The sequence below is a fragment of the Temnothorax longispinosus genome, chromosome 8, assembly GCF_030848805.1.
Source record: "Temnothorax longispinosus isolate EJ_2023e chromosome 8, Tlon_JGU_v1, whole genome shotgun sequence".
Lineage (NCBI taxonomy): Eukaryota > Metazoa > Arthropoda > Insecta > Hymenoptera > Formicidae > Temnothorax > Temnothorax longispinosus.
In genome coordinates, this window is record NC_092365.1 from 2,571,702 (window position 1) to 2,584,171 (window position 12,470).

General features: G+C 40.4%; 1 protein-coding gene across 1 annotated transcript in view; it reads left to right on the forward strand.

The window, feature by feature from the left end:
• The first annotated feature begins 2,119 nt into the window (after positions 1-2,119).
• Positions 2,120-12,470, forward strand: part of LOC139817356 (uncharacterized) — a 63,160-nt gene continuing 52,809 nt past the window's right edge. Inside the window, exon 1 of the mRNA XM_071785366.1 lies at positions 2,120-2,592. The gene's annotated coding sequence lies outside the window, so the exon portion shown is untranslated. The remainder of the gene's footprint in view (positions 2,593-12,470) is intronic.

A 12,470-nucleotide genomic window follows, 5' to 3' on the forward strand; every position in this document is an offset into this window, starting at 1 on the left:
TTTAGTGTTTAATTATTTTATAGGCCGTTGAAAAAGATTGAAAAGTTGAGAAATTTATTTTATAAAAGAACAAAGAACATGTTAAGTAATGCAGTTTTTAATGCGTCTCTTTGTGTCTTTTAATGAGTTTTTTTATGTATTTTTCATTCTTCTTTCTTAAATGATTAAATTTTTTTTAAATATTAAGCAACTCGTGCAGATCTCAAAATTGCTATTTTGTTGCACGATAAGGCACGTTCAAATGTGCCAATCAATAATCAATAACGCGTCAATGATGGTAAAATTTATTCGATGAACTTTTTACATGTGAATTCTTGTATGCATGCATGTATATTGAGTCGCCGAAATACATTGACAATTATATGCTTATTGTCCCTTATTGAACATTCGCGTATTAAATTGTAGCCATCCATCTCGAAGCAACGGATCTGTGAGATATCGTATAATATTCACACAGATCTCTATTACTTGAAATACAAAATAAAAAATAAATTCGCACTCACCAATACGATGCGCAGCAGAGTTGTAACTATGTCGATGCCCTCTCGTCTTCCTCTCGACCTCCCGTTTCTCCTCTTCCTGTTCCTTTTCAAACGTACTTCTGTTGCACTCATTCTTAATCACGATCGCGCCTCTAATCACCGAAAGACGACGAGTTCGCGCGGCACTTTTGATATGGCACTCCCGAAAATGTATTGTGTGAGTGTTTCGTAAAGTACACAAAATATTATTAAATTATTTTAATTTGAAACTGATGGATCGAATTATTCGGCTCGATGATTCACGCGACAATCCGGGAATGATAATGGAATAGATTAAGTTCAAACCGGAGCGCGGAAGGGATTGAAACGCGACGCGGCAGATATTTCGAGAATTGTTAATAAAATAACTGTTGTTCATAGATATATCGGTTATCTAATTATCGGTTCCTCACTGCGTCTTACCCGCGAGGGATGACTGTGTTTTGAAGAATGACTACAATACGATGCCGATGCAGCGAGCCCGATACTACGTTTACGCGAGCGTTACTTTTGTAGTAACTTACGATAATTCCTTCGTGTAAACAGGATTTTGTAGTAACTTACGATAATTTATTCCGCGTAAACGAGTGATATGTCGTAAGTTACTACAGAAGTAACGCTCGCGTAAACGTAGTACGAGTCTCGCCACGTGATATCTGCAATAACATGCATGTAAATAAACCGGCGCGGCGTACGCCGCGCGTAAACAAACGCCGAGGCCGCGCGTGCCGGCCGGTCTATTGTTGCCTTGAAATATTTAACTTTACAATATAATTCACATAATATGTGTACTGTCTATCATCGCGCGTTATTCATTGAAAGAATGGAATCTGCTCCGCTCGATCGAGCGAATATTTATGAAATGTAATTTATTAGTTTTTACTAGAGTTTTAAATCGCGAGAATAAAATTATCTAATGGATAAATTACACGCAAATTTATTGTTAGCTAGAGTATAACGATCGCATAGCAATTCACGCGCAACGCGTACAATTCTACGAAAAACACAAATATTCATTTCAATCGATTTGATGTAACACCGTTTCTATAATATGCTTAAAATGTGTTTTACTTTATTTCATTTCGTTGTCCGTGATTCGCGTGTCACTTCGAGCTTTCGATCTGTAAACGACAATGAATAAACAATAAACAGCGTTATAGATTACGCGAATAATATTAACATAGATACTAATTTGCATAATAACCTCAATACCGAAACATCCATTTAATAGAATCAATGAGAGAAAAACGCACCATTAATATAGATCACACTTTTAACAGATCTTGCTTATCATTAATACTCGCAATTAACGGGTTCGTTAATATCGAGATAATATTCTTTCCCTACAGATTGATTTATTTGCTTACTTTTCTGCATTGCCAAAAGTTGTAAGAAGAACGTTTATCAATCGCCGATAACCGTACTTATACGCGGGCTGAACAGCACGAGAGAGTTCGGAGTGAAGTGCGCTTGCCGCGCGAGTGGCGCGAGTCGTTTGCCGTTTGAATCGTCGGCCGCGGTCGGTTATCTTCGCCGCCGCTCGTGTCGCGCCGCCGCGCCGCCGTGCCGCCGAGCCGCCGCTGGCGCTCGGCTATCTCCGTCGTCACTCGTGTAACGGCCGCCGATTGCCGAGCGGCGCTCGTTGCGCAGCTCTCCCGTCCCACCGGTCCCACTCCATGTTTCATCTTCGCGTCGCGTCGGTCGCAACCGTTTCTTCTCCTTGCGTCGTCGTCGTCAATGTCGTCATCGTCGTCGCCGTCGCGCCGTCGCGTTGCGCGATTTCGTACGCTCCGTCTCCCGAATACGAAACGCCCGTAGCCCGTAACACAGTCGCGCGTCGCGGCGCGACAGGTTCGCGCGTGTCCGTCGTCCTGGTGCCGGAGTATCTGATGCGAGTATCGTGTGAAACATTCTGTGTCCTCGGAGTTCGAGAGGATCGCCCGAGGGAGTCCTTCATTTCGGAGCTAACTTCAGCTAGCGGCCGAGTGTGAGAGACGGAGGAGAGCCGGAGGACCCTCGTCGGATCGGAAGCGTCGTCGGCCGCGCCGAGATTCATCGGAGGATTTTCGAGGTAAGTACGTAGCGCGTGAATGTGCGTGATTATCCGTGTGTATTATTGTGCGAGCGCGTCGTGCTTTCGGGGGCTCCCTTTCGGCCGCGTTTCCTCGCTCTCGGAGCGGAGCCGCACCACCACCTGTTGGCCATGGAAAAGTGCAACGACTCGTGACGGCCGATGCCGTCAAATCGTATACAGCGGAGACGCGGACCCCCGGATTTATTTAGTCGCATTCAATCGCGGACGTGCACCACGATCGTGCATTTTGAATTGAATCGCGACGGTTTCGGGTGTTCGCTACGGCTGGAGCTGTGTACGTAGTAATTCAATCGTTGTCGGAATCCGGTTTTACCTTGGCGAGAGGAGGAAACATCATCCGCCATAATCTTTCGCTATTTCGCTATTAGGTATTATCTCTGAAATTGGCCGTAAGATTAGAAGCGCGTTAACGAGGCATTGGAGAACCGAGCGAGGAAAGACGACTCGCTTATCTATTTGCTATTTAATTGATTCGCGAAGACTTCTTATGCTCAACCGCCGACGCGATGATTTAAAAGCCACAATCTCCCTTTGTTATTTATAAAAAAATGTCGCGTCTAATTTATTTAAAAAACTCGGGTTAATTCGACAGAAATATTTTATAAAAGAGAATCACCTGGTATCTTTAACTTTCCTTCTTATTTGTGATTTTTTTTTAATTTACGAAGCCGATAATTTAAAAACCATAACTCGCCGTTATTTGAGAAAATTACGTCAGCAATTTGTTGGAAAAATTCTTAGCTCAGATTAATTCGATAGAAATATTTTATAAAAGACCATCACTCGGTATCTTTAATTTTTCTCTTTATTCGAGATTTTTTTAAACTTACGAAGCCAATAATTTAAAAATCACAACCTCGCTCTGTTATTTAAGAAAATTACATCTGCGATTTGTTAAAAAAAAAAAAATCCTTATCTCAGATTAATTCGATAGAAATATCTTCTGAAAAGGACTAGTATTTTTAACTTTCCATTTTATCGGTGATTTTTTCAAAGACAATTTAAAAGTCATAATCTCGTTTTGTTATTTCAAGAAAATTCCGCTTGCAATTTATTTAAGAATCTTTCAGTCAGATTAATTTAATAGAAATATCTTGTAAAAGACAATTAACTTATCTTTAATTTCCCTCTTTATTTGTGACCTTTAAGTTTGCGTAAATCACTTAACAAACGCGCATTTCAGGCGGAATGAGAGCTCGCTAGAAATCTCGATTTTAATCGAATTTAATTGCGCTCGAGCGAAGTGCAAATACCGCTAAAACTCGACGATGCTAAACACGAGAAATATCTCGCGGCGCAGCGTTGCACGAGACTCGAACGTCTATTTAATTTCTCGGATCGCGGAACGAGATCTATCGGGGATTACGGCGAGCCGAGAATAAGATTGCGATCGAGGGGGGAAAAAAATTTCTACGTGCCTCCGCGATTGAACTCGCATTCCGTTCATACTCCGTATTGTTGTTTAGAGAATAACGGAACTCCGAGGGTAACGAATCCGCGCGGAAGACAGCTCGCGCAGAAACGAATTAGACGATATGGCGGGAGTAACTATAACGACGTCGCAATTACGATCCGCGGTGATTTTTCCGCACCAAGCGCGTGCGTTTATCTCTCGAATCGCGTATTCGACGTTTTATTTTCGCGCATCCGCTCGGCGAAGCGCGAGGTTTCGCCGAGGCTCGCATCCGCGTCGTCGCACCGGTGTTTGTTTTCATCTCGACGTTTATTCGCGGAATTTTTGAAACGAGCCTTCTCGGATATTCTCTTTCTCTCGCCCGTATAATTCTGCCTCGTATAAAATCTCCCTCGAAATGCGCGCTCGAGGTCGGATCCAATAACTTGAATTTCGTCTCGCGAGGTAGATTCCGTTGAATTTGACTTCGCGAGATATACGCTTGTCGGATTTGAACCCAGATTTGAACAAAGTTTTCAGCCAGCCTCCTCTCGCGCTCGTATTTGTCTTCCGCGATTATTTTATCTCTCTCTCGACACCGCCGGGGTTATTTTTCACTTCGACGTCCGTGAAAACGACGCTTCGAGAGACGGCGTGGCGCGGTTCAGCGAGTCCGCGGAATCGCGAAATCGGGCCACCTGATGACGTCGGTCCCGATATTATGTTTATAAAACACGCGTTGCAGAAATACGCCTACGTCGTCGTTCGAAATGCAAAGTGCTTTAACGTTTTTACGCGCGTGACTGACGGCGAGGATCGCACCCGCGTGGCCCGTGGCAGCGAGGCCGTTAAAATCGCGCGAACGATAGTTTAATTCGTCGCAGGCGGCACGCGATTACGCTCCGCGAAAATATTTGCGTTCACCGAGAGCCTCGCCTCGAGTGACGAACGTCTCGAAACGCGGCTTGAATATTTCTGGGTCGTGTAAATTACACGGGCTAAATATTACATCTAAAGCAACCTTGCATATCAACGTGAATTACGATGTACTAATTATAATGATGTAATGGCTTGTTAGAGAATTTATTTAGCAAAGCGTTCTTTGAATCCGACAAAAATTTTACCATCTCTTTTACACGGGGAGAATTTTTTGTTATATTTTACCCTTAAATTCACTACAAACTTGGGACAACTTGGCAACCAAGAAATTTTTAAAATATACAAAAGACATTTTGCAAACAACGTGATAAAAATTACCAAGCAGATTGGTAAATTTCGAAAAATTATTGAAATTTCCTAGATATATTTTAGTAAAATTAATCAAACATATTTTATATTTTAATGTAATAGATATTAATGTTTTTTATTATGGTGGATATATACTATATTAATCAGAATGACTCGCATAAAATTCTTGGTGGTACATGTGTTGTCCCACAACTACCATGATTTCAAGATAAATTTTAAGAAAAAATTCTCTCCGTGTACCAAGCCCTTTGCACACAAATCAGATTTTTAAGAACGCAACTGAGAATATCATGAGGATATAATGAATTGACTTGAGTATCAACTTAGTAATCGTGATTACTTGAATTTTCAAGCTTACTGCTTGTGAAAAGTAAGAAAAATTGGAAGGAAGTAAAATAAAACTATCTATAAGTGTTAAAGAGAAAATTGATATCTTTATTTGATATCCTCTAGATATATTTTTATGGAACATATTTGGTATTTTTCTGGAATATAAAACTTTTATTTAACTGTCATTGTCTCATGACGTTCATGTATCATGGATAAAGAAGTGTAGGGACAAATGTTGGCGAGATATATCTTCGCGTTGAATATCGTAAGAAAATAAATTGCAAAGTAGGAATAAATATTTATAAACGCGCGCACACTTTTGTCGAGAACAACGTCCGATTACGAAAACTAAATTTTACAAACGTATACGAATTCCCAGACGCGTAAAAGGCACTCGAGAATTAGAACGCGTAATCGCGGTGGGCACGGTTACAAGGTTACGTGATCGCTCCTCCGACCGATAATAATGGATCGTTATGTAATCAGCGATTTGCAGGATTGGTATACTAATGCGTGCAGGCATTTGTTGATTCCGTCGCTCGGGCGCGTCGGCTCTTATTGTAACGTAAATTCCAGAACGCCGTTCCACAGATCGCCATACGAGGGAGAAATTGTTGCGTGAAAATGCGGCCTTGCCAAATTTACATTTGATTAAAATCACTGAAAAATATCTCAAAATATGCACAAGTTCTCCTTTGTTTTACAACTCAGCTATCTTGCACTTAAACAAAATAAAGCGTATTAAAAAGAAGAAACTCGTGTTATGTCACAAATGAGATAATTATTGACATTACGAGAGATTAGATATCGACCCACACTTAATTAATAATTTATCAGCGCTTAATGAATAATTCATCACACATTCGATACGCGTTTTATTTCGGTCGTTGTCGGAGGCAGATATAAGTTCAATAGTAGTAAAAATATTCGGTGTTTTGTAATGAATTTTTTTTTACGGAATACTTCAGAGGAACGAGATAATTTAATATAACCTTTTTTTATTCCTCTCGCGAGCGGACGAAGTCCACGCGATGATGAAACGTGAAAGCGGGGAGGACTTCTGCCGACTCTTTTGGGACTTCGGTGCGCGGATGGCGCGGATGCTCGTTGTGTTGCATCCAAACAATGAATTACGCAACGCGCTGCGCGTTGGAATACACGGCCGCCTTCCTCTCTCTTTCTCTGTCTGTCTCTTTTTCTCTCTCCCGCTCTCTCGCTCTTTTTACAGTCAGGCAGGCAGCCAGGCAGGCGCGCTCAAACTGATATTACACGGTATTATTACGAGGTACGCGCGCATACACGTTGCATTAGGCAGGAAACGCGAAGAAGAGTCGTGGTGTATCGCGTCGACCCGGTTTAGGCGTGCCTCTCAACCGCTAGATACGCTGAAGCACGGTGAGGAAAGCAGAACGCCTCTGAAATGTCAGGCACCGAGATGCTGGGTGAACGGAGTACACATCTCTCTCTCGGGCACCACACGCCGATATACTCCGATATATTCCACGTGTGGCCGCATAGCCGTTTTATCGGAGCCTTCAATACTCGAATATCGATAATGGAACACGTTCTCTACACACAGAGCTTCGGTATCGACGACACTGTCGTGGCTCGCTATATCACGATATCGTCGAGATCCTGGATAACGCCGGAACTTCGGTACCTTGGTGCCTCTTTCTATACGATCCCTTGATATTGTAGATTTCTATTTGTATCGTCTTCTTTGATCTCACGAATCTTTGGTAGCGAGGATTCTCTCGCGTCTTCCCGACCTTCGGTTTCATCGATTTTTATGTACATGCTTTTGAATCTTATAGATCTCGAATACCACAGATTCTTGATTTTTATTTTTATGTATATTTTAAATTTTAAAACGTTTGCTGTTTTAAATTTTTATGTCTATCGAGCTTTATTTTTTTAAACATATTTTTATTCTTATTTAAGATCTTACAGATCTTTATTGCTACGAATTTATGTCTATCAATTTTTACACACAAATTTCAATGGTTAGTTATTTATAGATATCTCCAATCTCATAAATCTTTGGTATCATAAGTTGCTAGCTACCACTTTTTAATTACACAGAATTTTATTTCTATTGTACTTTGAATCTCATAGATTTTTGTTACCACGAACTTTTATCTTTATCAATCTTTGTTCCAACTGAAGCTTCTTCCTATAGATATTTTTAATCTTTTCTATTGTCCGTTTCTATCAATATAGATTAACCTTAATCTCGGTTTAACTTACTTTTTATCTTTTCCTAGTTCGTAAGAATTAGAAGTAGATGAAAAGTTTGTAAGTATTTATCTGTATAAATATCTTTAATTTAAGAAATCTTTGAATAGTAAAAATTTTTATTTTTGCTTTCTCGGATCCGCGAATCTTTATTTACATGATTTTCTGATTTCGTGGATCATACTTTTTTTTGTGAATTTCCGGCAAATCAAAGACTGTTGTGTGAGTTTTATCATTTATAGCGCTCGCACACAGATTTTCTCTGTCTCGTAAATCTCTCGCGTGCAAATTTCTGCGTGCGTTCTAAATCTACTTTACCTTAGAGCTTTACGTAAATGCTCGCGCACGCGAGTATATTTAAACTTTGCTCAACGGTATCATCATTCGTTTGGATTCCGAAGCAGGTTGCGAAGTGATAAACACGCGGGAATGTCGTTAACGACGGTCGTCGTTTCACACGTGCATCGTCGTGCTCGTAAAAAAGCTCGTCATTCGCCAGTTTCTATCTACGGGCGGAAAAAAAAGAGGACCAGAGTCACAAGTGTAAGGCCCGTATTCTCAGTTCACTTTTATCGATAAAAGCGCGCTTTTATTTCTGAGAAGCTATAGCTTACATTACACGTACTATAGCATTTCAGAAATAAAAAAGCGCGTTTTTATCGATAAAAGTGAATTGAGAATACGGGCCTATTGTCTTTCGCCGATTATATCGTCCATCGATCATAATTAATCGCATTTTTGTCGCGACTTCGAAACTCGTAAGCTACTTCTGTTTACTTTCGCGACAATGATCCAGCTTGATCGTCGTCGACGTTCAATATCGCATAATCGCTTGTTCGATAACGATCGCGAGGCGCAATTAAGGAGATTAACGTCTTCATCGCGCGGCTTTTAATCGCGATTCAATAGCTGCATCTGTAACCCATTATTACGTCGCAATTATAATACAACTTGCAGTTTAAGAGGAAGCGTCTTAACTGAAGAGAAGCCGATATATTTAGCGAATAAAGTTATAAGGTTCAATTAGGCCCATAAAATTACTGTTTTATTCTTAAACAGCGCGTATTTTTATTTAGTCAGAAGATTACCAGGATAATTTTCTGCCTAATTTCACAGAATGTTAATTACTTTGATAAATGCTTTTATAATATAAAAAAAAATTACTTTTTTGTAGACGAAATGGTGTCTCTCTTACTAAATTCGAAAGCGCTGAATCTGGTGACGTATTTTTTGTCAAGATGCGTCGTCTCGTCTCTTATCGAGCGCAGGTTGACTCGTCTAAGCGGCATTTACTTAACGAGCGTGCACACGCACGCGTTCTCGATAGGGAAGCCCTGCGCAGGTAACCAGGTGGATTCATCGTCGCGCCGCGCCGCGGCCGTCGGAGCGACGTGGTTGGTATATACGAGGTAAAATGGAGCACGTAGCTCAAAGGAGTTATCACGGATCGCGATCGAATCGAATCGAGGATCTAACCGCGTGCAGACACGCACACGCAACTCGTGCCCTCGTCTCGGTATATACATCGGCTTTTCTCCGATCGAAACTGGTTCGCGGATAAGGTCTTTAACCTTACGCTAGCCGGCAGGCTCCGCTGCCTAGAGGTGGTTCTAGAAGAAAGAGAGGGAGAGCAATAGCGCGGCTGATATGACGATGACGATGTGTTGGCCGCGGCGGCGGCGATGGTAATGATCGCGCACTGTTGGTTAGCGTATACATATACACGTGCTCTTACCACGTTCGTCGCCGTCGAGGTTTACGGTCGACCGTAAAATAATTTAAGCATATAGCCGCACCGAGAATCGTCCTGCATAATCCACATTCGCGTCGTGGGACACGTGGGAATGGGAATCTATAAAAAAAAATGGATTGTGTAAAAACAAAGACTCGTGATCCCAAGGATATTTGCGAAATTGTTAGGTATCGAATTACTGAATGTGATTTTAATGATATTGCATAATACTAAACAATCGGGGCACGAGAAGATCAGGATCCGCGGCGTAAACGGGTCGTGAAAATGAGAACTTATGCTCGTGACGTTTCGATGGCGCTTGATCCACTTTGGTGTAACAAAGGACGAGAATTAGGTTGCGTTAAGGATCCGCGGAATGACAGATAGAAACAAAGATCCACTAAGGATTTACCGTGTCATCAGGCTATCAGAATATTGAATGTCAAGGATCATGGTGTTTTACATCAATTATATAAGTTTAACACATACAAGTTAACCTGTAAAAATATTTTATTTATCTATCTTTAAGCTTTTAATTGCGATTTTTATTTGCTTGGTCGCGGAGTTTATTATATCTTTAGTTTATCAAATAATTCGTAAAAGTATTTTATTTATTTATTTTTAAGCTTTTAATTGCGATTTTTGTTTACTTTGTCGCGGAGTTTATTATCTTTAGTTCATAAAATAATTCGTAAAAATGTTTTATTTGTCTATTTTTAAGCTTTTAATTATGGTTTTTGTTCACTTTGTCGCGGAACTTTTATCTTTAGTTTATAAAAGCTTATTTTCCTTGCGACGCTAGAGTACAATATATCTAGATTAGTACCTTCAGAGATGTTCCTTGGTGAATCAGTTAACAGCGGGTCAAGAAAACTTTCTCGTCGCTGCTGCTCTTGTCGGAAGGTTGCGATAATATCAGGGAAACGGTTTTGCGTAAGCCTGGTGTCTCGTCGAATGCATACGCAGGATGTTTTCCTCCTTATTCATCTCAGGCTTAATTATTTTCTTATTCTGCTCGACATGATTTTTAATTACACGCACCGTACGTTCTCGTGCAATTAGCCCGATGTACGACGTAACACGAAGTATAATCTCTTCTGTAGATATACATACGATTATTCCCATTAAAAAGAATAATATCTTCCGCCGTACCGATCTGTTTATTATCGATTGTTAATATCTCGTTGCTAATACAACAATTTTTTATATTGATAACGATTTTTAGGACATTTGATTATTTGTGTGTTTACATGTATTGTCAAAGATGAAAATGGAAAAAACTATAACTGAAAAATAGCAATTAAATTTGCAAAAGTAATTATCATCTTTTTATACTTTAGTGTGAAATAAATTTCTTTTTACGAGTTTTTATCGCAACATGTCGTTTCTTACGGTGCCAGAAATAGGTCAGACGTTCTCGGAGCAGCGTCCGCGAGCGTTTTGACGTGACGCAAACGTCAAAATTAAAATAAACGCACGCGATCGACGTTACACTATATGTCTCGATCGGAAATCAGAGCGGCGAACGCACGAGCTTCGCTATTTCCATATACGCACGCGAGCGAGTCGAGTACGATGGGAGAAAGTTCTCTGGCGACGTTCGAACTCCGGAAACGCCGGCGCCGCGCCACGCCGGTGCGAGCCGGATTTCGAGAGATCAGTCTTCGTTTTCACTGACGGAAGACCTCGCGAACGCGCGATATCCTCTCCTCACGTTGTCACGTGGATTCGTGGCCGCGCAAATTACGGTGAAATCGTACTCGCGCACGTGTGTAGGCGCCTCGAGATCACGGGTATTAAATCTTGCGAAACGCGCTCTTATGGAACATAAAATCCGATGCTTAAATCGAAAGTCCCGAGACTCGATTGAATTCCCATTCAAATAAGTATGATTTCGAATTAATTATGAACATATGGCATCAGAAGTTATATATTTATCAGAAAATAATTGCGCAGCGCTCGTATATGAATAAGGATTTCTGCAATTATTCATATTTTTCTTTCGACTCTGGTCTGAAAGCTTTAATTTGAAAGTGTTTCAAATTTAATCAATTTTAATTAAAGAATTTTAAATTGTCAACAAAATACAAATGCATTAATTTTAATACATTTATGTATAAGTGAAAATTCAAAGAAGATTTTAAAAATTATTTTATTTTGTATGTATTTTTTACATAAGGTGGACTACAAATAAGGAGAATTTATATAAATTGAATTGTTTATATAAAAATTGTTACAAGATCGACGCAACGTTGTAAGAGACTTCATGCTTTGGTTCCAAAAGTTGAATATACTTATTGACGATGTTCCTCAAGCGATCCATGAATCATGACAAGCGAAAATCGATCACTTCGAAATAACACGATGTCTATCTTTTTCCGCGGCGCTCGTGATACGGCGATGCATCATTGTAACGCAACGGCCGGGATGTAGGCAAATGTGCGCGGATTAAGATCGTTGGTGCGCACTAGACGTGATTTATTGCGTTATGCCCACTCCGATTTATCAGCCGTGACGTTGTAATAGGCACTAATGGAATTAGAGTAAAAATTGGATAACACTTATTTGTTACGATTACGCGGCGTCTCTGATAACTGACGTCCACCAATAAAATATTCGATGTGTCGTAACTGCCTCTTGCCACATCGCAGTTTTATTACATTTCGTCAGAAGCTCTACAATGGAATTCAATTTACCTTCTCGATCGTATCATTTAATCAACGTTTCGCACCATTTGGCGAAACAGTAAATTAACTCTTTATCCGTGTTTCAATCAATCAAGCTTACATGAATATACTTTCTTTTTTATTATTTATAGTCTTAATTGAAGTCTCCTAGCAAATTAATACGCTCCAGCTTGTAATTTATTTAGACGCGAGGAAATCATGCGCGTGATAGCTAGAGACCGCGTTCAAA